Genomic DNA, 27,879 nt, shown 5'->3' on the forward strand with positions numbered 1-27,879 from the left:
AGTTCCCACGAGTCCCCCTCCGCCTGATTGAATATCCTTCCGCTTGGCCCGTTTCGCCATATGTTATGGGGAGACAAGGCAAGAACAGACAGGAAGCAGGGTCAACAGTACCTTAAGGGGCAGATGTCCTCCAGTTGTATACGTCAAGGGGGTGGCTCCGTCCGGTCTCCCTCGCGCTCTGACGGGCACAGACGGGCCTGCCCTTGACCCGGGCTTTGCCCCCGCGCGCGTTCGCGCGCGTTCCGCGAAGTGGGAGCCACCAGCAGTTATGTAGGCCCCCCTGGGCGGTCTGAAACAGCGTCAGCAGCAGCGCCTCCGGGCGCGATGGCAGGGACTTCTGGAGCTTGTGGTCCCGGTATCACTTTGGTGCTAGGCAAAGCGGCTCCCGTGAAGTGGGAGCCGCAAGCAGTTATGTAGGCCCCCCTGGACGGGCTGAAACAGCGTCAGCCTGGTGCTAGGCGAAGCGGCTCCTAGGTAACTATAACTTGTGCCCTCGCAATGCCCTGCTTATGACCTCATATATTACATCACTCATGACATGGTCAGTGACATCACTGATGACATCACTGATGACATCTTAAATAGATATATCTTCCAATGGAGATTCCTTAGTTGCGCAGATCTATTGCGCAAACATCATGTGCATCTCAACAATATCCCAGGCTTTAGTCATGAAAGCGTCAATAAAGTCATTAATAATTCGGTGTTGAACTTATGCTTTACTGAGTTAAAGCACTCAGCAAGAATATGCCGTGTCTTTACTGTACTGAACCTTTTCTGCAATGTGATCTGCCCAGGGGTCCGCTCCCACGAAGCCGTAAAATGAAACCGAGTTACGGCACTCAGTATCTTTTAATGGCTGCCCATGGGGCTGCTCCCGAATATTTCATCATCACTCAGAATCCTCTTAGGAGGAATCAGAAACTTTCTATTGAAAAGACGAGACCCTATCTGTTCTGTGGTGCGATGAAAAGGGTCTTACATCAACATGGATGATCAAGGCGGTCGAAGAATTAAACCGCTTTGTCCCACAGCACTCCGGCATATCTCAGGATACTCCACACTAGTCGGCTCGGCGTTGCTGTGTTTTTTTACTAAGCAAAACAAAGATGATGGCCGCCATCGCTTACTACAGGAACTGAGGGACGACAAATAACACCAGTCATTTGCAGCAACAGCATAGTCAAGCATTGGTAAAAGCACGCACTGCTTAACAATAAGTATGAACAAAGTCAACGATAGCACGACGTATCTATGGCATCAATAAGTATTGGCAGCAACAGCATAGTCCAGTCATCAGAAGGTATTGCGTTGTGCCAAACCGATATTGTTACCTTGCTATTATCAGAAAGGGTGGCGGCCAAAACAAGATCACAACCTAGTCGGATCAAGACAGTTGTACATTGTGCAAAATAAATACTTAGGTGGATAGCTATCTGGTGTCTGAAATGGGTGCATTATGTTTTTCACCAGGTGAACAGACCACCAGCAGTGCTGTATCAGGAGAGATGTCGGTGGAGGAGCAGGCAGTCCAGGAAGAGGGGGAAGTCCCAGTGGTGGCAGAGCCAAGTGGTAAGTCACCTTGTTTTCTTATAGACAATACTCTATTGGTTCAGCGAGGCAGATATCCTGTCCATCACCTAGAGTCCACTCTGCAATGCACAAACCCCGAACGGAAGACAATGTGTTTTTCCCAGTGCCCACTCCTGTCCCAGTCTACCTTAAAAACTCAATTCTGTCTTGACATGTGATGTGTGTGCCATATTTCTCTGCCCAAGGGCGGTTTTATTTCATGACTACCATTATAAATTGATGGTTTCAAAATTTTTCCTCCCATCAATTAATGTGATGATGAAGCAAAACAGTTGTTCATGATCAGTGTGGGACCCAACCATTCTGTAGCTAAAGACTTCTCTAACCCAATCCCTATACCTTACCTCAGTTTCAACTAATTTCCCTCACTGCCAAGTGTAGGTTTTATTTATTTCTTGAGAATAGTCTGTGTTGGAGGCTTGGGTGTAATGTGGAACCTAAGGCCTGATTTAGAGTTATGTGGCTGGGATACTTTAGTGACAAATACAATATTGTGTTTGCTGCACTACAGTTCATCATATTCTTCGATGCACTCTCTACTGTAGGACGGTGGATGGGATATCCGTTTTCCACCAAGTGTGTCGTATCGCCAGAAACTATCAGCCTAAGCCTAAAGCCTAAGTTTGGACTTAGGGTAGTAGAATGGAGGAGGGATTTTGAGAAGAAAAGCAAGAGCAGGGCCATTGGAGATAAAAGCATAACACATGCTACAGCTAGACTGCCCCAACAACATGCTGGAGAGTAAGCAGACCCGCCAGTATGGCTCCGTTAATGTTTAATAGTCAAGTATTATTTTTGCAGCATATGAGATATATCTCTGTATATACGCCTTGCTCATTAATGGCAGGTAAATAATTTTTAACACACATAAAGTGTCTGTTCAGTTTCATTATGAAATATGTTAAACCAAAAATCAAGTTGAATTCATTATGTTGGTGTTCTGGGCTGGCTCAATTATTCCTCTCAGTCAGTGCTATGATTGATTACCTGGGTATCACAATGTGATGTATGGGTGGGAAAAACTTGGTCAGGCTGTCTGACTACTACTATATCATCAATCATCACATACAATGTCACATTAAATTCCAATGGCCCTAGGGGAACATCAATGGTCTGCCACTGTACTGTGCCAATATTGACAATATAGACAAGTGTTTGAGCTGAGTATCATTCACAATTTGTGTTTTTCCATTTTGTTCTTCTTACTTTCTTGATATATCTTCTCCTGCTGCTGGAGCTGGTGGCATCCAGCAAATGGCGCCAGCTCTAACATGGCAGGAGATGGACGTCTGACTGTGGAAGCAGAAGTTGGAGGCAACGGCAGCCGCATATTGTCTTGCTGGTGGCCGTGGAGGTGAAAAAAACAGAAGAGGAGGCAAAACCCTTAAGTTCTGTGGTCCACCAGCAAAGACTGCCTCCAGCTCGACCACACCACCATCAAATGTAGTCGGTGCCCACTGCAGCCCCTACTACCACCAGCCTCCCCTTCTCCTCAGACTCACCATGCCTACCCCATCCAGTCCTCAGATGGGCCAGGTCTGGCACAAGACAGCATTAATTCGGCGTAGCCAGCCAAACTTGTCCTGGGAAATAGATACGCTCAAGGCCCTTTTTATAAATCTTTTGTTTTGTTGGGAGGGCATGTTATGGGTGGAGAGGGTGGGAAGGACAAAACGTTGGAGAAAGGGTGGAATGGAAATTAGACTTTATGGACATTTTTTGGCTTGAGAAGGGAAGATGGTGGGTCTAAAAATAAATGGGTTTCACTTTATTTTGTATGTCATTATCATAATCTGACTTTCCTTTTCAAGTTAACATATTATAGCATTGTTGAGTGTTAATGTTGATGACACAAGAGTGCGACACAGAGCTGCCCTTTGAAATTGTCACAGTGACCTTATAGAGTGACTTTTAATCCTACACTTTCCCTACCTCAAGTCCCTTGTTGTGTATCTATTCTTGAGTAGGTTACTTACCTCTTCCTGCTGTCCAGTAAGTTATACCCCGCCACCAGAGTGGCAATATCTGGTAACAGACTAGTGAATAATTTAATTCTGTTTCACTGGAAGAGGTTTTATTTATTTATTTATTTACCCGAAGGGGTATCTAGACACTATGGAGGTGCTGCCGTAAGTCATGAGGGAGGATATGTTAAAATAATGTAGTTTTAAGGAGCCTTCTGAATTGAAGGTGATCAGAGCATTGTCGCAGGTGGATAGGAAGCTGGTCCCAGTAGAGAGGGGCAAGGTGAAAAAAGCTTTCCCACCAAGTTGCGATTTTTTGAACCGTGGTACATGAAGCAGAGATTTAGTTTCCTATCAGAGAGACCTAGTAGGTATGTAGTGGTTGAATTTTCTAGCAAGATAGCTGGGGCCTTTGCCGTTCAAGGCCTTGTGCACAATACAACAGATTTTAAATGTAATTTGTTTGCGTACCGGGAGCCAGTGGAGTTGTTGTATGAGAAGAGAGGCCGTTCTAGGGGGAGCATTCGAAACTCTGCAAGCCGCAGTGTTCTGGACCACCTGTAACCTGCTCAGCGAGGTATCATTAGCTGAGAACAGAAGGGCGTTACAGTAGTCTAAGCAGCTTAGTACCAATGCCTGGAGGAGAGTTTTCTGTGTGGACAAGGGAAGTAAGGGGAAGATTCGCCGTAGTAAGCCAAGTACATGAAAACAGGTGCCAGCAGTGGTTGCAGCGTGCTCTTTCATGGTCAATTCCTGGTCTAGGCATATGCCGAGGTTCTTGACTACGGTCTTGGGCTCCCGGAGGATCACCTAGATCTACTGGCCACCAATCTGGTGACCACAGCAATAGCGCATCTCCAAACAGCATAATCTCGGTCTTCCCTGTGTTGAGCTGAAGGAAATTGCTTCTCACCCAGCTAGCTATGGCTATCATACCTTCTGAGAAGGAAGACTGGGCCTTAGGGGAGGATTTATTGAATGAGAATAAGAGCTGAGTGTCGTCAGCGTATGAGATTGGTACAAAACCTAGTGTCCTGAGTAGGTCCGCTAGAGGGGCAACGTAAATGTTGAACAAAGTGGGACTGAGACAGGAGCCCTGGAGTACTCCCTTGGTCAGTCCCATAATCTTTGATCGAAAGGGGCCTACATTGATAGTCTGAGTACGGAGGGAGAGAAAGCTCGCCATCCACTGGAACGCCAGTCCTCGGAGTCCGATTTCTTTAAGTCTCCTGAGCAAGATCTGATGGGAGACCGTGTCGAAAGCAGCCAATAGATCAAGCAGCACTAGTAGTCCTGCTTGTCCGCTGTCCAGGGATTGCCTGATGTTGTCGGTGACAGCAACCAAAGCTGACTCTGTGCTGTGCCTGGGGCTAAATCCGGATTGAGATGGATCGAGGCATCTGGTGGATTCGACATGGTCAGATAGGTGTTTGTTGATGTGTTTTTCCAGTATCTTACTCAGGAGAGGTAGAAGAGAAATAGGACGAAAGTTGGAGAAATCATCCATAAGGGCCTTGATATTCTTGCGGATGGGAATGGCTTGTGCTGCCTTCCATTCAGCAGGGAGATGTCACTCTCTCATAGAGAGATTGAGGATCGAGCAAATGGGAGAGGATACTTGTTTGGAAAGCATTGTAGAGATTTTGGCTGAAATAATATCAAGAGGGGAGACTGATTTTACAGTGTATAACAGTGATTCCACCTCATCATCAGGGAGGGGAGGAACATTTTCCAACATATGCACCTTAGTTGGGGGGATGGGCAGCAGGGAGCAAGAACCTGCCGAGGGCTCCCGGCTGAGGTGATTTTATCATAAATCAGCTCAATTTTCTGTGCAAAATGTGTTGCTATCTTATCACAGAGTGCTTGAAAGGGGCCTCCTCATTGTCGCAAGCCTTAGGATTGGTGAAAGATTTGAAAATTTGATATAAGACATTAGGGGCATTCCCTGCCTGCTTGAGCTGTAGTGCGATATGGGCTCTTCGTGCTATTTTTATCTTTTTGTGGTATTGGGTCAGAGCGGTCTTATATCTCTCTTTATCCTGAACATCATGGGAGCAGCGCCAGCGCCTTTCCAGAGTCTTACACAACCGCTTTTCCGTCCGTAGGTCAGGCAAAAACTAAGCTGTCTGGGGGTGCCTGCCTGGCCGAACTAGGGTATTGTTTCACAGGGGCGAGATGATCAATGGCCGTTTTTACTGTGGAGTTGTAACAAGCCAGGCATTCCTCTACATTATCAGACTCCAAGTTCCAAGAAACTGGAATAGTATTCTGAAAAATATCCGGGGCGATTTTGTGCCATTGTCTACGAAAGTGGTGGGGGGCAGGCAGGGGAGCGTCTTGAACCCTAGGGCCTTTAATATGAAGATCAATTAGCGTATGATCTGTCCCTGTAAGCGGGCAGGGGGGTTCACAGAGGATATTGGGAGAGTTGGTGAGAATAAGAACTAATGTGTGTCCTGCTGTGTGTGTGGGGCCGTCATTGATCTTATATAGTTTTAAGGAGGCTAGGTCTGCCAGGAGCACAGAATCATCTTGATTGGTGGTGCACTCACTATGTACATTAAAATCTCCCAGGAGTAAGAAATTCTTAGCGGATATGACTTGAGGAGCTATTAATTCCATAAGTTGGAGAGAAAAATCTGAAAGAGGGCTAGGAGGCCGGTAGACAAGGGCACCTTTCCAACTATGTTGTGGTAGCAGGTCCATTCTAAAAACTAAGATATCAATCTTTTCGTTGCACCGTTGCTTGAGTATGGATACTTTAATGTAATCTTTGTGAATAATGGCTATCCCTCCACGCACTTTGGACTGTCTGTCCAGCCTTTGGATGCGGTAGCCCTCCGGGAGTGCCACTGCAATAGTTGGGTTGGAGTTGGGTTTAAGCCAGGTTTCCGTCAGGAATCCTATGTCAGCGTTCCTGGAGGAGAGTAGGTCCCAAACCTCTACAGCATGCTTTGATAGGGATCTGACATTGCTTAGGATGTCCTTCCAACTCTGGCTAGAATTACTGAAAGTTGTGCAGCACCCAGTCTCCAATCAATTATACTATATAGTAGTTAGTGTAGTAGCAACTACCTTTCTCCTACCCTCTGTAACTATTTGCCCAGTAAGGGGTCTCCCAACATATTACACTAAAACCTAGTATACTATTTATTAAAGGACAAATTCACTACTAAATCATAAACTAGTTCTTCAAGTTCAATTCTTTCTTACCTGAATTGATTAAACAATGGTACCTCTCACAATCTTCCCATGCCTTACTGCAGGGTTTCCCAAAAGGGACATCTCAATTGTAGTTGTAGAGTGTTCTTGGGTTAACAGGGAACACATCCCAAAGCTAACTCCCTCTGATTCCAAATGAGGTGAACTCCAGTTGTATTATTCCGAAAAAATATTCATCATAGGCAACTAGACTTAAAAAGAAAACACAGAGTTAGCAGGTTTTCAAAGACTGAGACAAGAGTAGACCACTATGACAAAAAACTCTTATTACAAAAACTAGCAGTAGTAACTCCTAAGCAATTCCAAGTCTCTAATTTACAGAAAAGGTATACAAAAATACTTACTAAATCCTAGAGTCAGGATGACTCAGGAGGAGAAGGTTTGATTATTCCATGTTGCATAAATTATATAACTTTTGGAGTGCCTGATTCACAGAGGTAAAGTTTTGGTGTTACTTTACTGACTCTTGTAGGGTACGTTTACGACTCCATCAGTAACTTTGCGGGTAGTAACCCTGCAAGTACTAAGAAGATCACACAGTGAGTTGGTGTCACTTTCACCACATCCGACCCACCAAGTGTGTGATCCATTTATGGAGTACATATGTAAGTCACACCTCAAAATGTATCACACGGCCTGGGGGAAGAGGATTAGGAATTGGATGAATGTATAGGAACGGGGAGTTGGGGAAAGCTGTCACAAAGACAAACACTACAACAACAATATTCATCAGGGCAATGAACAGCACATCAAATCTGTTGTGTAAGGAAGTGAAGATATTACAGTTCAATTAAATGCATTGCGAACAGTCCTTCAACCCCAGAGACCTAAGTCAAAGTCAAAGTCAAAATAAACTGTATTCGGTTAATTAAAGCCATAAAAGTACAACAACAAAAAAGAAAGCGGGGCATTCTGCAAACATAATAATACATGGATATATAGTCCATAGTCAGTTAAGTTCCCACCGTTTTAACAACCATAAAACAAGCATATAAAATAAATAAGTAAACAATAAAACCATAAAACAATTAACAATAATCATAAAATCCTACTCAACACGAAATTCATGGTCTGCCTCCCCCTTGGGGAACAACAAAATAGGATACACACCATCGTATAATGTGACAATTCATTGAGAATTAGAACACACATCAATACAAATCATGACAAGAAAAAAGAATGCATAAATAAGAGATCAGCCCACCATGACATAATTAGACCTAAGAGTACAAAATAAAATTTGCCCAACATACACTTGCTCGTATTTACAATTAAAAATAAGAAGAATTCAAAAATTACATAACATGATTAGGAACAGTATCCGCAGGCTGACTCAAGGGCAGTGTATTCCTATGTCTAATCGCCCCCATTAGGAAACTGGCTACCCCAAAGCAGACCATAGGTGACGCTAGCGTTTGTAAGTAGACCAGCGCTAGCCTAACCTGTACAAAATTGCAAACTCTAAGCAAAGGGAGGATAAACATTCTGCGCAATAGATTGTAATAAGAGCAGAAAAACGTTATATGAAGAGTATCTTGATCCGAGAAGTTGTCACAGGGGCAGGGATTTAATGTGCCCTCTTTACAGTAACCTTTAGGGAAGGCAAGTAACCAAGGTACCATATTCAATCTAAATCTTGTCAAAACAAAAAGATGATAAGGTTTATTTATATAAGTTAGATATGGTTGTATCTGTTGTCCCGTGACAAATCTTCTCACCGTAGGTTTTTTCAGTTCGTTCTCCTCCCTTAATCCTTTTCGCCTGTCTAAAAACTGCTGCTTGAGGTCTCTAATGGCCAGTTTACCCAATGCTATAGGACTGAAGAATAAGTTGGAGCAGCCAAGAATTTCCATCTGATCCTTAATATATTTCATCCAAGGAATGTCTAACACCTTTTCTAAGGTAAGACAGTCTCGGATGATCAGTTGATTTAAATTTGGGGTCGGTTGGGCCCAGATTCTCAGCCAACGTAATAGAGGCGTAGACGCAATCTGATCAGAAATAAAACCCACTCCCAGTTCCTCATGTATGTTAAAGATTGGGGTGGATGCGGGGACCAAGAGCAGTTTACGCATAAAAATATTCTCGACCCCTTGAATTTCTTTCACATCTGTGTAACCCCAGATATCACTGCTGTAGGTCGCCATGGGAACACACTTGGCATTATAAATTTTCATAAGTGCAGGGAGTGGTTTTGATCCTATTCTTTTTGCAAAGTCTAGAGTAGACCCGATGCTCTAGCTAACACGTTCTTTTTATGCACACGCTGCGTGCACCATGAGCGTTGATCATCAAAAAGAACCCCTAAATAGGGAAAAGTGGGGACTTTTACTAACTCAACTCCCTTGCAATATAATTTAGCCTTCACTGCCCTCCTTGAGCCTATGGTCATGGCATGCGATTTTTTAAAATTAGTAATTAAATCCAGTGACTCCATAAAATCTATAAAACAAATTAAAAGTATTGCAGCCCCCTTGCAGTTCTAGCCACCAAGACCACGTCATCGGCATACAGAAGCGCCGGAATCATTTTGGTGCCGGCTCTAGGTATATCTTTACAACAAGAAGCCAGAGAATCCCCTAATTTATTAATATAGATGGTGAACAGCAAGGGGGCCAACATGCACCCCTGCCGAACCCCTCTTTTTACTGCCCAAGAATCAGTCAGGGTGCCCTCTTCATTAAAACGTACTGCTGCTGTTGTGTTTTTGTGGATGGCAGCTAGAAATAAAATCAGGTCAGCATCTAGCCCTATATCTCGAAGAATCAACCACAGCTCTGACCTATTAGCAAGGTCAAAGGCTGAGGTTAAATCCATAAAGGCCAGATGGAGATCTCCGCGCTTTGCGACTGTATACTTCCCTATCACCAAATGGAGATTAAGGCATTGGTCCAGAGTGCCCTTCCCCTGCCTAAAACCATATTGGAGATCGGAGACTATGCTTGCTTGGTCAAGCCACTCTGTAAGATGTGCCAAAACAACTTTCCCCATGATTTTGGCAGCGGAATCAAGGAGCGAAATGGGCCTGTGGCAAGCCAGATCATCCCTTGCCCCCTTTTGAAAAATTGGTATAATAACCGCCTTTGCCCATGACGGGGGAAAACCAGACACACAAGCTGCATTAAAAACATGAGTTAAGATCTTAGCCCAAAGCTTGGGGTCTGCCTTATAGAGATCAGCCGGTACTCCATCAGGACCTGGAACTTTCTCCCCAAGAGTTGATGTAATCGCTTTATGAACTTCATCAGTTGTTAAAACAAGAGGGGAGCCTACTAGACCAAGAACGGGTTTCTCTGTGGAAACCCCTGAGGTTGTGTCATTATACATTTTTCCAAAAATGCACCCACATCTCAGCGGAAACTAGAGAGCCTTTACTGGAGTTTGGTGTATCGTCAAACAAAGGACTGTTTACAACAGACCAGAATCTAGAACGGTTGGCCAGCACACTGGCATGGCTAAGCTCCTCCCAAGCCATCTCCCTTAGTTGCCTTTTCCTGCTCTCTACTGCAAGTTTATAAGCCTTCCTTACATCTTTGACCCGTGATGCCACCCTTGGTTTTTGCTTAAGCTCCTGCATGAGTTCCTTATGGGTGGTCATACAGGTTGCGTCAAACCATTTTTTAAATTTTAGGCACCTTGGTCTACTGGCTATAGTTAAATTATAGACAACCTGCTTTACGATTAGGTTAAAGGCGTTAAGAACGGATCTTGGTTGGGAATCCTGGTCTGAACAGATCCTAAACTCCTGGACGCAATTAGTGAACAAGCTATCAATAAAACTTTCAGGGGTAATCCTTTCCCACCTCACTCTACGAGCTTGATCTTTGGGAGCAATATTAGCGTTAGTGAGCTGAGTCATAATATTTCCCTTATCGACAGCATTTATGTTAAGGTCCAATATTAGTGGGTTATGATCACTAACACAATTTTTTGTTACACTTAGTCGACCTATTACCGACAACAACGGAGATGATACCAAAATATGGTTGATTATACTTTGACGACCATGACCAACATACGTAGGTATGGGAACTGTCCTGTCCGATTGTTCGAGGCAAGTCAAGTTATGAGCTGATAAAAGACTTTCTAAGAAAATACCAGACGAGGTATGTTCAAAATGGTTTAGCCCCTGGGGGACATATTCCTCCTCCAGCCTGGCTGAACAGTTAATGGGGCAAGTATGAATGTTAAAATCTCCCAAAACTAATATGTCATAGTGTGCTTCTGAGCTATCTCCATAGTTTTCCAAAAAGGACATAAGAGCCCTAAGATGCTCTGTCTCTTGAATTCTTGTAAAATAATTATAAAAATTAACCACTAAGAGGGTTGGTAAATTCTTCCCTGACAATTCTACTGCTAAAATGTGAGGAGAACAGGAATCAATCAACTTTGCATTATAAGAGAGCTTAAGATTGATCATCAATAATAGCCCCCCTTGCTCTGCCCATGCTGGAAGGTAAAGCGAATTTACAAAAAGATATAAACCCATCCAGGTAGAAATGATCATTAGACTCCCATGTTTCCTGTAGGGCTATAATGTGGTGTGTAGCAAGAAAAAGTTCCCAAGAGACATCACCCTTTTTTGCCCTTAGGCCGGCAATATTCCATGTTAAAACTTTCATTATGTCATCATCAGTTATAATTGAGATAAAACCGGAATTTACTGTATTAGCTGGGATAACCTGAGATTGTTGATTCAAGGAGCAAGGAATAGTGGAATTCGGCAGACTGACCATGGGAACAAGAATTTCTTCGTCCGGTGTTTCAGAAAGACTTTCTAAGATAACAGGTGCTACATCGGGGAGAGATAGTCAGTCTTGGGCATCCATACCAGAAAAGGCCTGAAACCTATTAAACTAAGAAATAGGGGAAACAACCAATGACGGGGATCTTGAAAAAGGCTTATACAAATATCCCAATGGCAAGGCCCAGATACAGGTAGAATTCTTAAAACAGGAATCCTGGGCCCTCAATATCGATTTAACAACCGATGGGTTACGGAAATTGATGACTACACAATCCCCATCGATATTCTTTGGAGATTGTCCCAGCCACCCAATTCTGCGAACCATAATGATGTTGTTACTTCTATGTACCCTAAACCCTTTATGTTTGGATAACCATTCTACAGTTTTGTTACGCAGTTGGGTCCAAGATTCAGTTTGATCTGGCCTAATAGGGGGCACTCCAGCCAAGACCAAAACATAAGGACATGCAGCTGGGGGAAAGTCTAATACATCTCCAGAACACTTAACAGTCAGAGGATTCATCACATTGGGACTACCCCTGCGGATATTCCTGTCTCCGGTAATGGGATTGGCTTGAGCAGTGGGTAGTAGTCCCAGAGGTCCCGCGAAGTGGGACAATATCTGATCAGGTGGATTGAAGGAATTAACCATCCCGCCTGTCCCCAGTCCTCCCGGGCCCGGATTTGTGAGATTCCCCCACGGGACCAGGTGCCACAGGTAATGATCGAGATGTGGCAGGAACCCCATTACCCATGCTAGCTTTGCCTGCTATGTAGGCCAATTCCCTGTTGTTACCCCCCACAGACCCATTCACTTCAGGTATTGCCGAAGCCATAGGTGCTTCGGCTGTCCCCCGTGCTACACATTGACACCCACATGACTCCTGATTAACTGGCGCATTACTAAAGCATTTTTCCTCAATCGCCCCTAATTTACATAACAGAGGCGCTAAAAGAACAGTTATTAAAGTCTCTAGGCGTTTCCAATGATCAGGGTCACTCCCAATGTCCGCCATGGTATGGAGGTCAATATTTGGAAGATGGGCCATACCGCCATCGGCTTCTAGGATCTGATTCTCATGTAGCCCTGTATCTTGGTGCATAGATTTAGGTTTATGCTTATTCCTCTGTGCCACACTTCCCCTTGTGCGTTTCGCAGGCGGCTCACCATTGCCTCCCACCAAGGATTTAAAGGAGCGTATCGTACTTTCCCTTACAGCTGTTTTAGGTCTGGTAGCAGGGTCACCTTGGGCTGAACAGGTCGTGGTTAAAGTATGGGCTAGAGATGAAACCAGGGGTGCAGGGGGATCTACTATCTCCGAGGATAAATTAACTATTGACTCCTGAACTTGACTCATTACCGGATTTTGGGCAAGATCCAGACTACTTGAGCAACTGAGCAGTCAACTAGCTCCCCATCAGGACTTATAACTGGAATATCAGCGTTTAAACGGTCCCAAATTTGCAGTGCACTCAAGGGAGATTTAGCCATGATTATATCTCCCAAAGATGACCTTTTTTGTCCTGAATATGTTTCCAGGGAGAGTCGTTTTTCAGTGAGCTGAATTTCTTGTGTTAAAACTGACTCTGCCCTTGTCAAAAACGCATCCAATGTTCCACAGCCCCCCACCCGCTCTCCTGTAGCCTTACGTATAGTCGTCATGGCCTATGCCTGGGAATGTATAGCACAAACTTCTGGGCATCCAAACGTATTAAAAGAATATATAATAACCTTATATGGCAGCTGATGTCCAATTTGCCTCGGACGACTAAGAGCGGTGGCCCTGCCCCGCTTCCTCCTGACTCGGACGTGCCCGCCCTTGGACCGGGCTTCGTCCGCACGCATCCCGCGTGGCGGGAGTCGGCGGGCAGTTTTGAAGCGCCCCTGGCGCTGCAGAGTGACGTTGCGGCCGTGCGCGGCCGATGAGAGGTCTGGAGGCTGTTGTCCCAGGGCGGTCACAACAAAAGCAGTGTTACGGCCAGGAAATAATCAGGAACCCGCGCTGCAGGAGTCGGCGGCCAGTTTTGAAGCGCCCCTGGCGCTGCAAAGTGACGTTGCAGCTGTGCGCGCCCGATGAGAGGTATGGAGGCTGTAGTCGCAGGGCGGTCACTAAAAAAGCAGTCTTACGGCCAGGAAATAATCAGGAACCCGCGCTGCGGGAGTCGGCGGGCAGTTTTGAAACGCCCCTGGCACTGCAGAGTGACGTTGCGGCTGTGCACAGCTGATGAGAGGTCTGGAGGCTGTAATCCCAGGGCGGTCACAACAAAAGCAGTCTTACGGCCAGGAAATAATCAGAAACCCAGACTAGTATTGATACTATCAGAAGTGCAGAGTTTCTGGCCCCTGGTGCCGTCTGGGCGTGGATGGCTGCCTAAGTCATTATCTAAATGTTCTCTCATCTAGGTTTGAAATATACAAATTATGGAGGAGTGAATCCACAAAGTTCTAAAAATTATGATTGCCCGTCTTGGGTGCATGGCTGCATCAGCCCACTTTCGTGCAGGAGAAGAGAAGGCCTGCAGATTGTAAAACAGAAACAATACTGTAGAGTCAAGGAGAAGGACAAAATAGGATTTATGAGGAGTGGACCAAAAGGCAGAGCAAGAGCTTAGGCTGCTGAAATCATTCCTTATGACTCATGTGTGATTAACTGAGAAGTGACAGCAATTTTAGAACCAATCCCTGAAAAGCAGCTGCATGTACCTGGCTGATCAATCTTGCAACTGTTGTAACATTTAGCCGAGTGCGTCCATCATGTGATGATGTGACATCGCACATCAGTTTCCATTTACAGGACCTCCCTGAACACACATAATAGAGGAGTTTGAGATTTGAATCAGCACACACCACTCAGCATTTCCCAAATCAACACATCTCTCTCTAGTCCACAGGGCTGAGTAGACGTCTTAGAGTTGTCATCATGTTGGTTTCCCTTTGCAGTCGATAACTTCCTTCTTCTGTCTGTTGAGGTTGTCCCAACTGAGTTATTCATTCCTCCTTACTCTGAGTAAAGAATCCGTTCAACTCCATCCCGAACCAGATGAGAGAGATAGACCTGTAGTGCACTGCTGTTGATGAACAAGAAGAGAAAGAGAATTTTAGTATTTTGTGTAGATTTATGTTTGTTAATTAAATGACTGGTCTGGTCTCTGAAGAACCAGAAAAAAGGAGTAGACCTTGCAAGTAAATCTTACAAAATGTGAAAGGGATAATAGCGTTCAGGAAAATAATTGCAAATCATTGAAATCAAGTTTACAAATTACTTGAACACCCTCCCTCACCATCTGCCACAACATGAATCATCAATCATCGTTCACAATTACTCAATAATATATCACTCATTAATGCAATAGTTACCTGTTCCAATCCAAGCACGATAGTAGACAATTGTATCTCCTCTTTGATGCAAGCAACACATTGACCGTTTTGTAAATCAAATGATCTTTACTGAAGGAGCCCTGCTATGGGATGAAAAAAGAAAGTTAGGCATAGGACAGAGGCAGGCATTGTCTCCAATGTCCTTGAATGGAATGGACCGGCTTCTTCACTGTACACTGGTCCAACTCCAATCCAGCCACACATGTGCCTTAAAACGGTGGGGCTGCATAAGTCAGACACAAACAAAATATATAATGTTCCTCTAGCTATATTAATTTTTCTATTTGGCAAACAGTTCAATGATAAATAATTAAAAAGTTTAATGGAGCCCCATGCTTCAGGGAAGAAGAGTTCATCCTCAAACTCAGGTGATTCACCCAGATGTTGGTCAGCTAAAACACTTGAGTTGCCCTCATCCTCCTCCTCCTCCTGTGGTATTTCAGAAACAGCGTAATTGTGTGGTATGAAGTGTTGGTTCATTTTGATCATGGTCAATCTCTCAACGCTTTGAAGCGAGAGACTGGTCTTTCTCACAACACACACTCAACAGACACACTAGCTACCGGACAAGCTAGATACTTTATTGCCAGCCTGCTGAGCACTGGCCATTGGTGCACCTTTCCATACCAATAGGCCAATGGGTTTTGATCCACATAGACCTCTTCTGGGTCATCCAGATAGTCCTGGAACATTCTCTGAATGGCCATTGGTGCTGCCACCTGCTTAACCTATTTTGCCTTTGCCTCTGCCCTTGACTTAAGGACTTCCACTTGAAACCAAGCCAATGCAGAGGTTGGGTCTGATTCTTCTGTTCCTGTAGTTGTTGTTGCCAGGGTTCCTGTTGCTTGTGTTGGCTGCTCTGAGACAACATCACTGCCCTCTCTGGAAGTTGAAGGCTGCACCCTAGAACTTATGCCCGAGACTTTTGAGCCGTACTTCAAGGTCTCTCGCTTGATCGACAATCCACGTCTTGTGTCGTGAAACACCCATTTCAGAAAAAGGATTGAAAGTGGCCAGTATTTTTTGGTACCGTAGATCAAAGTATTGTGGCCCAGATGTACTCTTTGGACGACACGCTGTCTCTGTGCATTCTTGGTTTAACAGCTAAGCGAAGGATTAAGCTTTCAACCAAGTCATGACATTCTCCATTGCCGTCCACGCCTATGAATCCTCGCAACACCTTTTTTAACTGGTCCTGTAGCAGTTGCAACAACGAGATAGCTTGGCTCATAGTACTGTCCTGCTTGCTGACTTCCCAGGTGAAAATCTTAAAAGGAAGTAGCATCTGTGTCAGACATTTGACTAGGCACTATTTGTCCATCTCCATGGTCATGTAGTTGCATCTCCTCCTCTTTGAATGACATTGTCATTGATCGGTTTGTACTGCTCAAAGAGATTGCAAAATGTAATAGGTCGGGTTCCAACATGTTGGTATCTCCTTAGTAAGGCCTTTAACTGGAACTCTATTAGCACGCTGAATGATCCGGTCTTTAAAAGAATGGCTGAAGTGAGTGCAGATTCTTCTGCAGGTGGTCAGAATGTTGCTGACTATGTATTCTTTTTTGAGAAAGTCCTGCACAATCAGATTGATGCACTGCCCCAAACACAGGACCCTGAAATAGCCACCATTTGCCATGGCCTTAACTATATTACCACCATTGTCTGTGGCAACAAATCCAATTCTGAGACCTCTGGGTCGCAGCCATTCAACCTTGCAGTTAACGTCTTCCAAGATGTTTGCAGCTGTATGGGATTTCTCAATGGCAAACCTGGATACTATTGCTTGGCACCTAATGCCCTTAAAAGTTTCTTCAGTGCAGAGACCTGAAGATCGCTGTTGCCTAACCACCACAAAAGAGATCCATTGTGCAGTGATACACATGTAATCAGTGGCTTGACCACTTGTCCATCTGTTTGTCATCAGCACTCTGCTGCAAAGCTTGTTGAAACAATTGCAGTACATCGTGATGGAGCACTGGAACAGCAATTCTGACAAAATAGGCCCGGCTGGGAACCATCCATTTCAGGCAGCTGGCCGCAACAAATTATAAAAATACCACTCTTTCCACAACAATTTAGCCAGCTACCCATTGTACAAACGTGCCGTTGGGTGGTTATGTTCATAGGACCCTTCCTGCCTAACCATGCTAATAATGGTAGCTTGGATTTTTTTCTTTTGTGGTGCCACTGACACAGGGAACTTTCGGAGAGAACCAGGAGGTGATGGACTCAATGTGTGCCTTGGGGTAGGTACTACATGCTGTGGTTTCTCCATCTGATTCATGTGCCATTTTGAGATTACTGAGACGGGTCATACTGGTGCACTGCTGGGGACAGGGCTGCTTTGCGTAAAGCTGTCACCCTCTTTTTCCTGATCACCTTCACCTCCCACAGTGATCAGAGCTGATTTACTTCTCTAATTACCACCTCCAACTGCACCAATTGTTTTAAGGTGTGATTCCCACAGGATTGCGTTATGTTTTTTCATATGGGTCATTTGGTTTCCAGTACCATAGTCTGAACCAGGTTTACCTCAACGAACGCTTGTGTGACAAATTGAGCATATTGCATTGTTATACTCCTGCTTGTTAATTGTAAATGAGTCCCAAATTGGTAGGAGAACTTTCTTGTTGTGTCCCCGCCAGTGCCTGAAGAAGAACTGAAGTTAGGTGGGTGTGTCATCAATTGCCTCTCTGCTGTGCATACTTCAACTGAGTTAGTGGTGGAGGCAGGTCTCAATGGGGTCTTTACAAATATGGAAGATGGCAGCAGTGGTGGTCTAGTGCCACAACCCTCAGAGCAGGTTGAATAGGAGGGGTAATGTTGGTGTCCTCTGAGCCAGCTTCCATGACAATGACGGGCTGGTCATCCTTGCCTGCTTCCATAATTGTAAGGCTTTCAGGAACTTTCGTTTTCCCTTGTCTTGAGGTTCTGGATTTTTAAAAGTCCAGAGGTGTCAGGGAAACAACACCCAAAGACCCCTGAGTTCCTTCCTGTCTCGGTGCACAAATAAACAGAGACGCGGGCTTCTCGATGGTGGCGTCAGAGACCAAGTTTTATTTACTGCAGGGACACAGAAGTCATAGGAACCACACAAAGGCAGAATCTACGAGACTGTTCAAATTGCAAGAAGTGGGTTGCTCCCTAAATACACGAAATATGTCTTTAGGCAACATTACACAAATATTTTTCATGCCCAACCCGTTATCCCAAACAGACAATAAACATACATCAAACAATAATTAGTCGTAGGTTTTCGGTATTCGATCAAGTCTCCTTGTCAGTTTTTCATTCTTTGCCCGATCCTCCCCATCATAAAAATCGTATCCTCCCCATTATAAAAGCCCAGAAGGAGAGGAGCAGAGCCAGGTGTAAGGGATTGAAAAGCAGGATAAGAGGCGTTTATGGATCGTAAATGGGCACGGCTACCGTATTCGGCCTCTCAATCAGGACAATGGACGCGAGAACTAGTATAGCAGGATTGGCCTCAGGCAGGGGAGGCAGCTTGATTCTGCCTAGTCACGCAGCGTCAGCTTCCTCGGGCTTGAGCTTACGTGTCCTTAACAAGGTGATTCTGCCGGGGTCATCGCTCGTCCATTGACTATGTGAGGGCAAGAAACAAAATGGATGCCGTATCTAAAATGGATGCCATGATATTACAACAGAATGCCCTATTTCTCAGTGAGTTCATGCTCGTAGTGCGGCGAAAACACTGTCATGCATACAATGGATCATTTACGGTTCACTGGTACCAAAATCGTGTCAGTACTACGATACCGACTACACGGGCTCGGATCGCTACAGAACCTCAGACCGTCCTTTTGCCCTTACATAGGCAATAGCTTACTCTATATCAGAGTCCATCTCTATGTTCATCATGTCACTGATATGTTGCTGGAGCATTATTCTATCTCGTGGTGTATCTCGAAAAACAGGTGGTCTTCTTACGCATGTTGAAACACAAAGGCCACATAAGGCAGGACCACACTGAACAATGAGACAGCATGAGAATAAGAATACCAATGCAACACCAGTGACTATCAGAACCTTCCATCCCCATGCAGATAACAGACTCCAGAACCATCCCATTAGTGACCAGTTACCTTCCTCTACATGAATAGAGTCAGAGATTTTGTGTAACTTGGAAATGGCCTTATATACCGTTGGCGCATTATCTGGGATAAAAACACAGCAACTCGATTGGATCATCTTACATACTCCACCTCGATCTGCAAGTAGTACATCGAGGACCATACGATTCTGTAACGTCATGAGGCGATCCGCCTGAAGCTCAGCTGTCAGGTTACTAAGGGCACCCGCAGTTTCGGTAATAGTGGATTCAACTACCCGTGTTAGTTGACGTAAGTTTCTACTGTTGGCCATAGGCCCCCAGAACGGAAGGAAACCCTTGAAGAAGTCTCCTGCTTCTTGGCCAGCAGTGTCTTCCTTATTGAAAACACCTCTCACAACTCTAGTTTTGTGATAATCCGGTGCAGCAGTGTATGTCGGAGGCAGTAGTTGAGCGATATAACATGAGCCTGAGAAGTCAGCAGGTAGCCATGTATATGCTCTGTCTTTGCAAACAAAATAGGTGCCCTTAGCAGCTAAAAATGCAGGGGAGGACTGCGATCATCCTCGCGATATTCGTGCTGTTTGGACCTTGGCTATTCGAGCTCTGACATCGGACCTTATCATAAAGCGGTCTGACCTCTTCGGTTTTGCTGCCTTGAAAACGCCTCTTAGATCCTGATATTGCTTGTCTGTTGGAGTGTGCTCCACGGGAAGGTCTTCTGGACCCAGGTTCTACGAGAACCGCCTTTGGAACTTTTCCTTGATGATTAAACCGGAAATATAAACGGGAGAAATAGGGACAGAACCCAATCGCTTTTCTGTCTATATCCAGCGGGTGGATGTACTCCCGCTTTGTTTTAGCCCCCGTGGAATCTAGGTATCAAATCTGTTTTTGTCTTTCCTCGACTCGGAATTGGAGGAATCTGCTCTAGAATATTACCGATAGGAAATCTTCCCTCCTCTTCTCGTGATCTCAACGCAGGTCCCAGCCTGTGGGGGTCGGTCTGTTACGCCCTGAAGAAGGTGGTACTCCTGATTAGGAGTTGTCTCACCGAAACGCGCGTCGGCGTTGTTTATTGGGCCTGTCATACCCCCATTGATTCTATCTGTATACTTTGATGAGTGTTTCTACATCTATCTTGATCAACCATCAAAGTATCCTGGGATCATCCATTCCATGCTTTTGGATTGGGCCCACGAGTGTCTTTGGTCTTTTTTGAATGAATTATGTAATGTTGTATGAATGTGAGCTGTTTGCATTTGAGTGTATGTATGTTTGATCAAAAACAGTCCCCTTTTCCTCTCTCCCCTGGTTTGGGAACCTGTCATTTATTCATTCCTTTCATTTCATTTTGTGTCATATTCCTCTTTGTACTAATTTTTAGTATTTTCTGTGCGCTATTGAATTTTTCCATTTCTGTATTATTGTATTACATGATTTATCCAATGTGATTATTTTCGGTGGAAGCATCCACTAAAAAGATTTTTCATCTATGTATTATAAAGTGACATGAATAAATGAAATAAATCTATATTCCCAAATAAAAGGAAATAATATTTTTGTTATATTGATCGTTTTGTGTCTTGCTGTCTCTACATCCTTCTCTATGGTGACTTTATGTGTTTGTATGCCACATTTTCTTTTTCCAATTTGAGTGTCATCCTTTTTGGAGTTAGATAGATGATACTTTGTACATTTTTCAATCATAGGGGTAGATTATATTTTGATATTTTGTTGTTTTGCTTAATAGCTTACTCTATATCAGAGTCCATCTCTATGTTCATCCTGTCACTGATATGTTGCTGGAGCATTATTCTATCTCGTGGTGTATCTCGAAAAACAGGTGGTCTTCTTACGCATGTTGAAACACAAAGGCCACATAAGGCAGGACCACACTGAACAATGAGACAGCATGAGAATAAGAATACCAATGCAACACCAGTGACTATCAGAACCTTCCATCCCCATGCAGATAACAGACTCCAGAACCATCCCATTAGTGACCAGTTACCTTCCTCTACATGAATAGAGTCAGAGATTTTGTGTAACTTGGAAATGGCCTTATATACCGTTGGCGCATTATCTGGGATAAAAACACAGCAACTCGATTGGATCATCTTACATACTCCACCTCGATCTGCAAGTAGTACATCGAGGACCATACGATTCTGTAACGTCATGAGGCGATCCGCCTGAAGCTCAGCTGTCAGGTTACTAAGGGCACCCGCAGTTTCGGTAATAGTGGATTCAACTACCCGTGTTAGTTGACGTAAGTTTCTACTGTTGGCCATAGGCCCCCAGAACGGAAGGAAACCCTTGAAGAAGTCTCCTGCTTCTTGGCCAGCAGTGTCTTCCTTATTGAAAACACCTCTCACAACTCTAGTTTTGTGATAATCCGGTGCAGCAGTGTATGTCGGAGGCAGTAGTTGAGCGATATAACATGAGCCTGAGAAGTCAGCAGGTAGCCATGTATATGCTCTGTCTTTGCAAACAAAAAAGGGGCCCTTAGCAGCTAAAAATGCAGGGGAGGACTGTGACGGGAAAACGTATGTTTCGGTACAGTCGCTCTTCCCTAGTCGAGCTTTCGGATTCCTCGCATTTCCTTGCAAACAGACCTGACCTTGGTGGGGTACGACCCAGATCGGAGTAGAGCTTTTACGTTTGTTCTCACCCAAAGTAATGCCATATTCCGTAACATTCCAGCCCATGTAAACTCGCAATTCATCCTTGGGAATAAACGGAGTGTTATTGACGTCTCTAACCATGTCAGTAATTCCTTTTACCAAGGCTCTATTAGCGGAGTTATACCTAGTGGAACGCGGAGGTCGCGGGGGATAGGTCTCTAGAGCATAGGCGAACATGGTCTGAAATGCCCAGAATGATCCATTATAACTAAAGAGCAGAACCAGATAAGGGATACCCTTGTGGTAAATAATTTAATTACCGGGACTTAATTTGATACAGAAACATAATGAAATAGCTCAGTAAATAAGAGGCAGAATCCGTGGTATTAGAGGTTCGGAATGGGCTTTATTCCAGAGGTCGATTATAATCGGTTGCTCCAGGTTCCATCACCACGAAGGTTCAGGAAGTGAAGTACATACGTTATTGACAATAAATTACTTTTATACAATAAGCATTACGGTGAAGCTAATACAAGAGGCGTAACAATTGATAGTGGAGATAATATATTCATATGTGGCAAAGATAGGCGTAACTGGGTGTGTTTACAGAACGTCATCAGATGTGATGTCATAAGAGGGTGGTTACATGAAAGAATTTCGCAATGTCAGCAGAAATACTTGGCAGAAATGCGCGCGCAGCAGCATGACGTGTGATTGACGTGCAACTAGGGGGTGAAGGGGACTTGACATTTAGCTCTACATGTGGCGACAGAAGTCTGGAGGGTCAAGTCAACCTAATCCCAAATCATATCTAACATCCTATGTTTAAAGAACTATGTTATCCAAAAGAGAGGTCTCTTAGAGTAGAATCTTATTCTATACTGACTATACTGACGGTTAGTGCGTGTACAAGCGTCTAAGTGTCTACACTAGATGCGAGGGCGGAATCTTCCATAGTAACAGGGCTATGAATCACTTGTATGAAGACAGAGAAGTCGGGCCTTTGCTTGGTAGCTGGCAGAATGTTTACTTAAGCTACTAGACAGGAATGCATTGGGCAGGGAGCGGAGCAGATAATTTTCGAAGGTGAAATACAGTTTTTGGCAGGCAGCAGGCTGATGTCAGGCTTCGTGAGCCGCGCAGAGAATGAGACAAAGTTCATGGTCACAGATGCAGGCTCAGACTGGAGCTTTCAGAGGCAGAAGGCAAGAAAAGCTTGATGACAGAATCAGGGCCTACTTGCCTGGACTGAAAAATGGCATAAGTGAACCATATAAAGGCGGTGGCCTTTCGTATTTAGGAATGGAATATCCGGCCCATTCATGGCGGATCAGCAGAGGACATGTTAACGGTGGACGCACATGTATTTGCGTCTTCATAACTGGAACTGGAGGGAACATACATGTACTTGTAACATGCACATAGAACCGTTGGGGTCCAAGATAGGGGACATAACTGACTAGAAGAATCCATATTTCCACATTCCCTCCTTGTCCCCTACTTGCCCGTCAAGAGATATCAATCTTCATTAATCCATTGATCTGTTCATATAGCATCATTTGTTCTTCTTTCTTCTTCCGGGATCTTGAATGAAAATCTTGATGTGGAATGCACGATGTGGCACACAGACCACAAATCGCTGGTCCACATTGCAGGCATAAGCAGCAACTGAATAATATGAGAAGGCCAATACCTAGGAAGGATAGGACTCTCCATCCCCAGGCTGATATCACGCTCCAAAACCAACCGGACCAAGTCCAGGTGCCTGGATTCTGGTGTATCTGGCTTACAATCTTATGAAGGCGGGTTATGGCCTTATATACAGATGGCGAATTTTCTGGTATGAATATGCAACAGCTTGATCCGATGACCCTACAAGCTCCGCCCCTATCAGCCAGGATGACGTCAAGGACAAGACGATTTTGAAGCACAACAATCCGCATAGCAGACTGCTCTTCTGTTAAATTGCCTAAGGCGGAAATAGTTTCGTTCACTACTGCTTCAAGGGTTCTAGTTAATCTACGTATCAGCTTACTATTAGTAACGGTACCTATATAGGGAAAGAGACCTTTATTGAAATCTGTGTATTTTTCCCATGCTGTCTCAGTGTAGTCGACTATTGGGAGATCTCTCCTTACTCTATTATATACTAAATGAATATTTCTGTGATAATCAGGAGGAGCTAGAAAAACAGGTGGCAAAAGGAATCCAATGTAGCAAGTACCATCCCAATCTAGAGGCAAACGTACATATGCCGTCTGACCACATATGAAATAGGAATGGCGGGAAGCTCTAAATGTAGACTTGCCTTGATCACTAAATTCTACTACAATGGTGCATTTACTATGGCCCATGTGTATGGAGCCATTCTTTCTTATACATAATTCCCCTTTTACTGGGAATACGGACATGGCGGGCAAGATTGGTGTAGCTTCAGATTCAACGTTCAGGATCATGAGGTTAAGTGTAAAATTACCTAATCCATATACTTCATTTTCTAGATCAGTTCCTGTTCCTTTGGGAAGTCCCTCCTTGTTGGGGTGGCAGACCTTAAGTAAAACTAAGTTCAGATTTCCCCATACCCTATTGTCTTGATAAACTGCAGAGTTCGAATCTTGGGAATTAATTAAACTAAACCATGCTCCACAGGAGCCGTTGTGTGTGAACGGGTATGGAAAAAGAGGTAGAATTCCTTTATAATTCTGATAGGGAGGGAGTCGGCCACATATCCAACAATTTGTAGCATTGCTAACCTGATGGGAATGATGCAACATACTAATAAACGTGTTATTGCGCAGTGCAAATCTATAAGACAACTGAAGCGGAGGTAATTTACTAAAAGAATGTTCAGCAGTAACATTGTAAACATGTCTAGAAATAGGATAATATATGTGCAACAATATACTTGCAGTAATTATTAAAAGACTTGAGAAAAATAAAATTAATAACGTCACTATGCAATGACTACGCAGTGATTTACAGTACGCCTGTCGTTTCAACATTTTTCGGGTGTTTTCTCTATTCAGGTCCAAGGGATACATGTCAGAGACAATTCAACCGCTTCACCTTGGAGAGGACTTAAACAATCAAATTGCTCGACTGATTGGACCTGAGCTATAATTTATAATGTTCAGAGTCACTTTTTTCCACAAAAGGAAGTTTTAAGTCAATGGGTGAAGACACACAAGGTGAGGTATTCACATCTGATTTTAGTCCATGAAATTTCTTGATATGACTTGAATGAATCCATCCCTTTCTGCCTTCGATCTTCACGGCTGTTCTTGTGGTGAGCAACACCAGCTGAGGTGACCTCCACCTAGGTTCCAGCTGAGTTTTGCGGTCAAAGTTCCTCACGAGGACCAGGTCCCCCGGAACCACGTCATGGGGTTTCACCTCAGTGTTGTCAGGAAAAGCTGCAGCTACCTGTGAACGACAAGATTGTAGTGCAGACATCAAGGAAGCCAAGTAATCTGTCAGCATATTACAGTCAATATCAGTTATTTTGCGTGGTATAGGCGTCCCCCACATATTTGGTGGTCTGCCGAAGATCACTTCATACGGGGATAGCCCTGTTCGAGAGTGTGCTACCATTCTTGTGTAAAAGATTGCAACTGGTAATGCTACTACCCAGTCGACACCTTTCTCTCTGCATATTTTGGATAATCTTATTTTCAGAGTCTGATTATGTCTTTCTACGAGACCTGCTGCTTCGGGGTGTCGGACACAGTGGAATTTCCACTGATAGCCTAACAAAAGTGAAACGTGTTTCATTAATTCGGATGAGAACGGCTGGCCGTTATCTGAGTGAACAACACGTGGTAAACCGTATCGTGGGAAGAATTCTCGAACCAACTGTTTGGCAGTAGTCGGGGCAGTGTAATCTGAAACCGGGTATGCTTCCGTCCAACGGGAAAGAGCACACACAACTACGAGAACATATTTGAATCCTCTGCATCGTTCCATCTGGATATAATCCATCTGGAGGACTTCAAAAGGATGATCAGGAGGATGAAATCCACCCTGTTCTACGGGAACGCTTTTTCCTGGGTTGAACTGGCAACATATCATGCAGGTACGAACTTTTTGTTTCGCTGCTGCTCGTAAATGCTTGTTGAACCAAATATGTTGAATGCTATCTAGCATAGCTTTTTCTCCTAGATGGGCAGGACTATGTACAGTGTTAATTATAACTTGGACCATTGAATCAGGAAGGAACCACACAGACTTTTCCTTCATCAACCATCCTTGATCCGTTTGGATCCCTCCTAATTCCGTCCATTTCTTTATTTCTTCTGGTGTAGCATGTGTCTGTATATCAATTACGTCAAGAGTAGGATCTTTAACCGTCATACAATGTGTTGGCGTCGGGACTATTGTCTTTGTCATATCGGATGTTTGAGCAGTCTGTTTAGCTGTTCTGTCAGCTAGATCATTGCCTTGAGAAATGATATCAGTAATTTTCGTATGAGTTTTACATTTCATAATCGATATTGCAATGGGCAAATGTATTGCATCTAATAAGGCATGAATGAGGGGTCCGTGCTGAATGTGGGCACCGTGAGAAGTTAAATAACCTCTCTCTCGCCACAGCACGCCAAAGTCATGTACGACTCCGAATGCATAACGTGAATCAGTGTATATGTTGACTTTTTTATTTGCGGCTTGAATACAGGCTTGTGTCAGAGCGACGAGCTCTGCTGCTTGAGCGGACAAGGTATTTATACACTTGGTTTCAATAATTTCAGTGTCTGTGGTGACTGCGTAAGCGGCCACTAACTCTCCTGTACTTGCTCTCATACATGAACCATCTACATACAACGTCAGGTCTGGGTCTGACAATGGGACATCTGTCAAGTCTTGTCTGGGTTTCGTCGTGATTGTAATAACATCAATACAATCGTGGGCTAATGGGTCTGTTCCATTTACAGGTAAAAGTGTGGCAGGATTCAATGTGTTACAACGTCTGATTTCTATATGTGGCTGAAACAATGTTAGTTCGTACCCTGTAAGTCTTGCTATAGTCAAGTGTTGTGTTTGCGTTCGGTTCACAAGAACCTCTACTGCGTGTGGTACTTGTACTGTCAATGGATGTCCTAACACTATGGCATCGCTTTGTCTGATTGCTAAAGCTGTCGCTGCCACTGATTTCAGGCACGCAGGCAGAGCCTGAGCTACGGGATCTAATGTACTAGAAAAATAAGCACATGGTTTGTGTGCTCCTGCTTGTTCCTGTGTGAGTACTGACAAGGCAGTACCTTCTCGTTCTGTAATAAAGAGTGTAAACTGTTTTCTGTAACATGGTGTTGCTAAAACTGGTGCTTGACATAAAGCTTTCTTTAAGCTTTCAAAAGCGTGTGTGTGTTCCTGAGTCCAAGGGAGAACAGTCGATGTGGCTGCCTCCTGTGTTGTCAACTGAATGAGTGGTTTTGCCAGAAATGCATACTGAGGGATCCACTGCCTACAATATGAAGTGAGGCCTATGAAAGCCCGCACCTCCTTTTGCGTCTTGGGTATTGGCATGTTAGCTATTAACTGAATGCGGTCGGGTGTAAGCTGTCTTCCCTCCTTGGACAGCGAGTGACCAAGGTAAATAACTCGCTGGACACAGAATTGCAGCTTAGAAGGGGACACCTTGTGCCCCTTTTCGGCTAGAAATTGTAAAACCGTCAGTGATGCTTTTTCACATTCAGGTTCGCTTCGGGCGGTGATCAGCAGATCATCGACATATTGAAGCAAAGCAGTGTTAACTGGCATGTGGATACTGTCAAGTTCTCGTTTCAGTGCTTGGCTATAGATGCTGGGGCTTTCTGTAAATCCTTGAGGTGTGCGTGAGAATTTAAAGCTACGTCCATTTAAACTAAATCCGAACAAATATTGGCTTTCCGGATCTATTGGGACGCTGAAAAAGGCATTTTTTAGATCAATTACAGTAAAGAATGTTGCTTCGGAATCAATAGCTGTCAGTAATGATGAGATATCGGGGACCACAGGGAATTGTGGCACAATACACTTGTTTAATTCGCGCAGATCAATAATTAATCGATATACTGGCGGGGCCTTCGGATCTGTTCGTTTGAGAATCGGAATTATCGGTGAGTTACATACATTGGAGTCCGTTTCTACAACCACTCCTTGGGCAATGAGCTCGTCAATGATTTGTAGTAAAGCCACTACAGCATCTGGTGGTAACTTGTATTGTCGCATTCGTGGTAGTACCACTCCTGCCTTTAGTGTAACTCGATAGGGTGTAATATTCATGCAACCAACATCAGTAG

This window comes from Triturus cristatus, chromosome 7 (genome assembly GCF_964204655.1).
Source record: "Triturus cristatus chromosome 7, aTriCri1.1, whole genome shotgun sequence".
In the NCBI taxonomy this organism is placed as follows: Eukaryota; Metazoa; Chordata; class Amphibia; order Caudata; family Salamandridae; genus Triturus; species Triturus cristatus.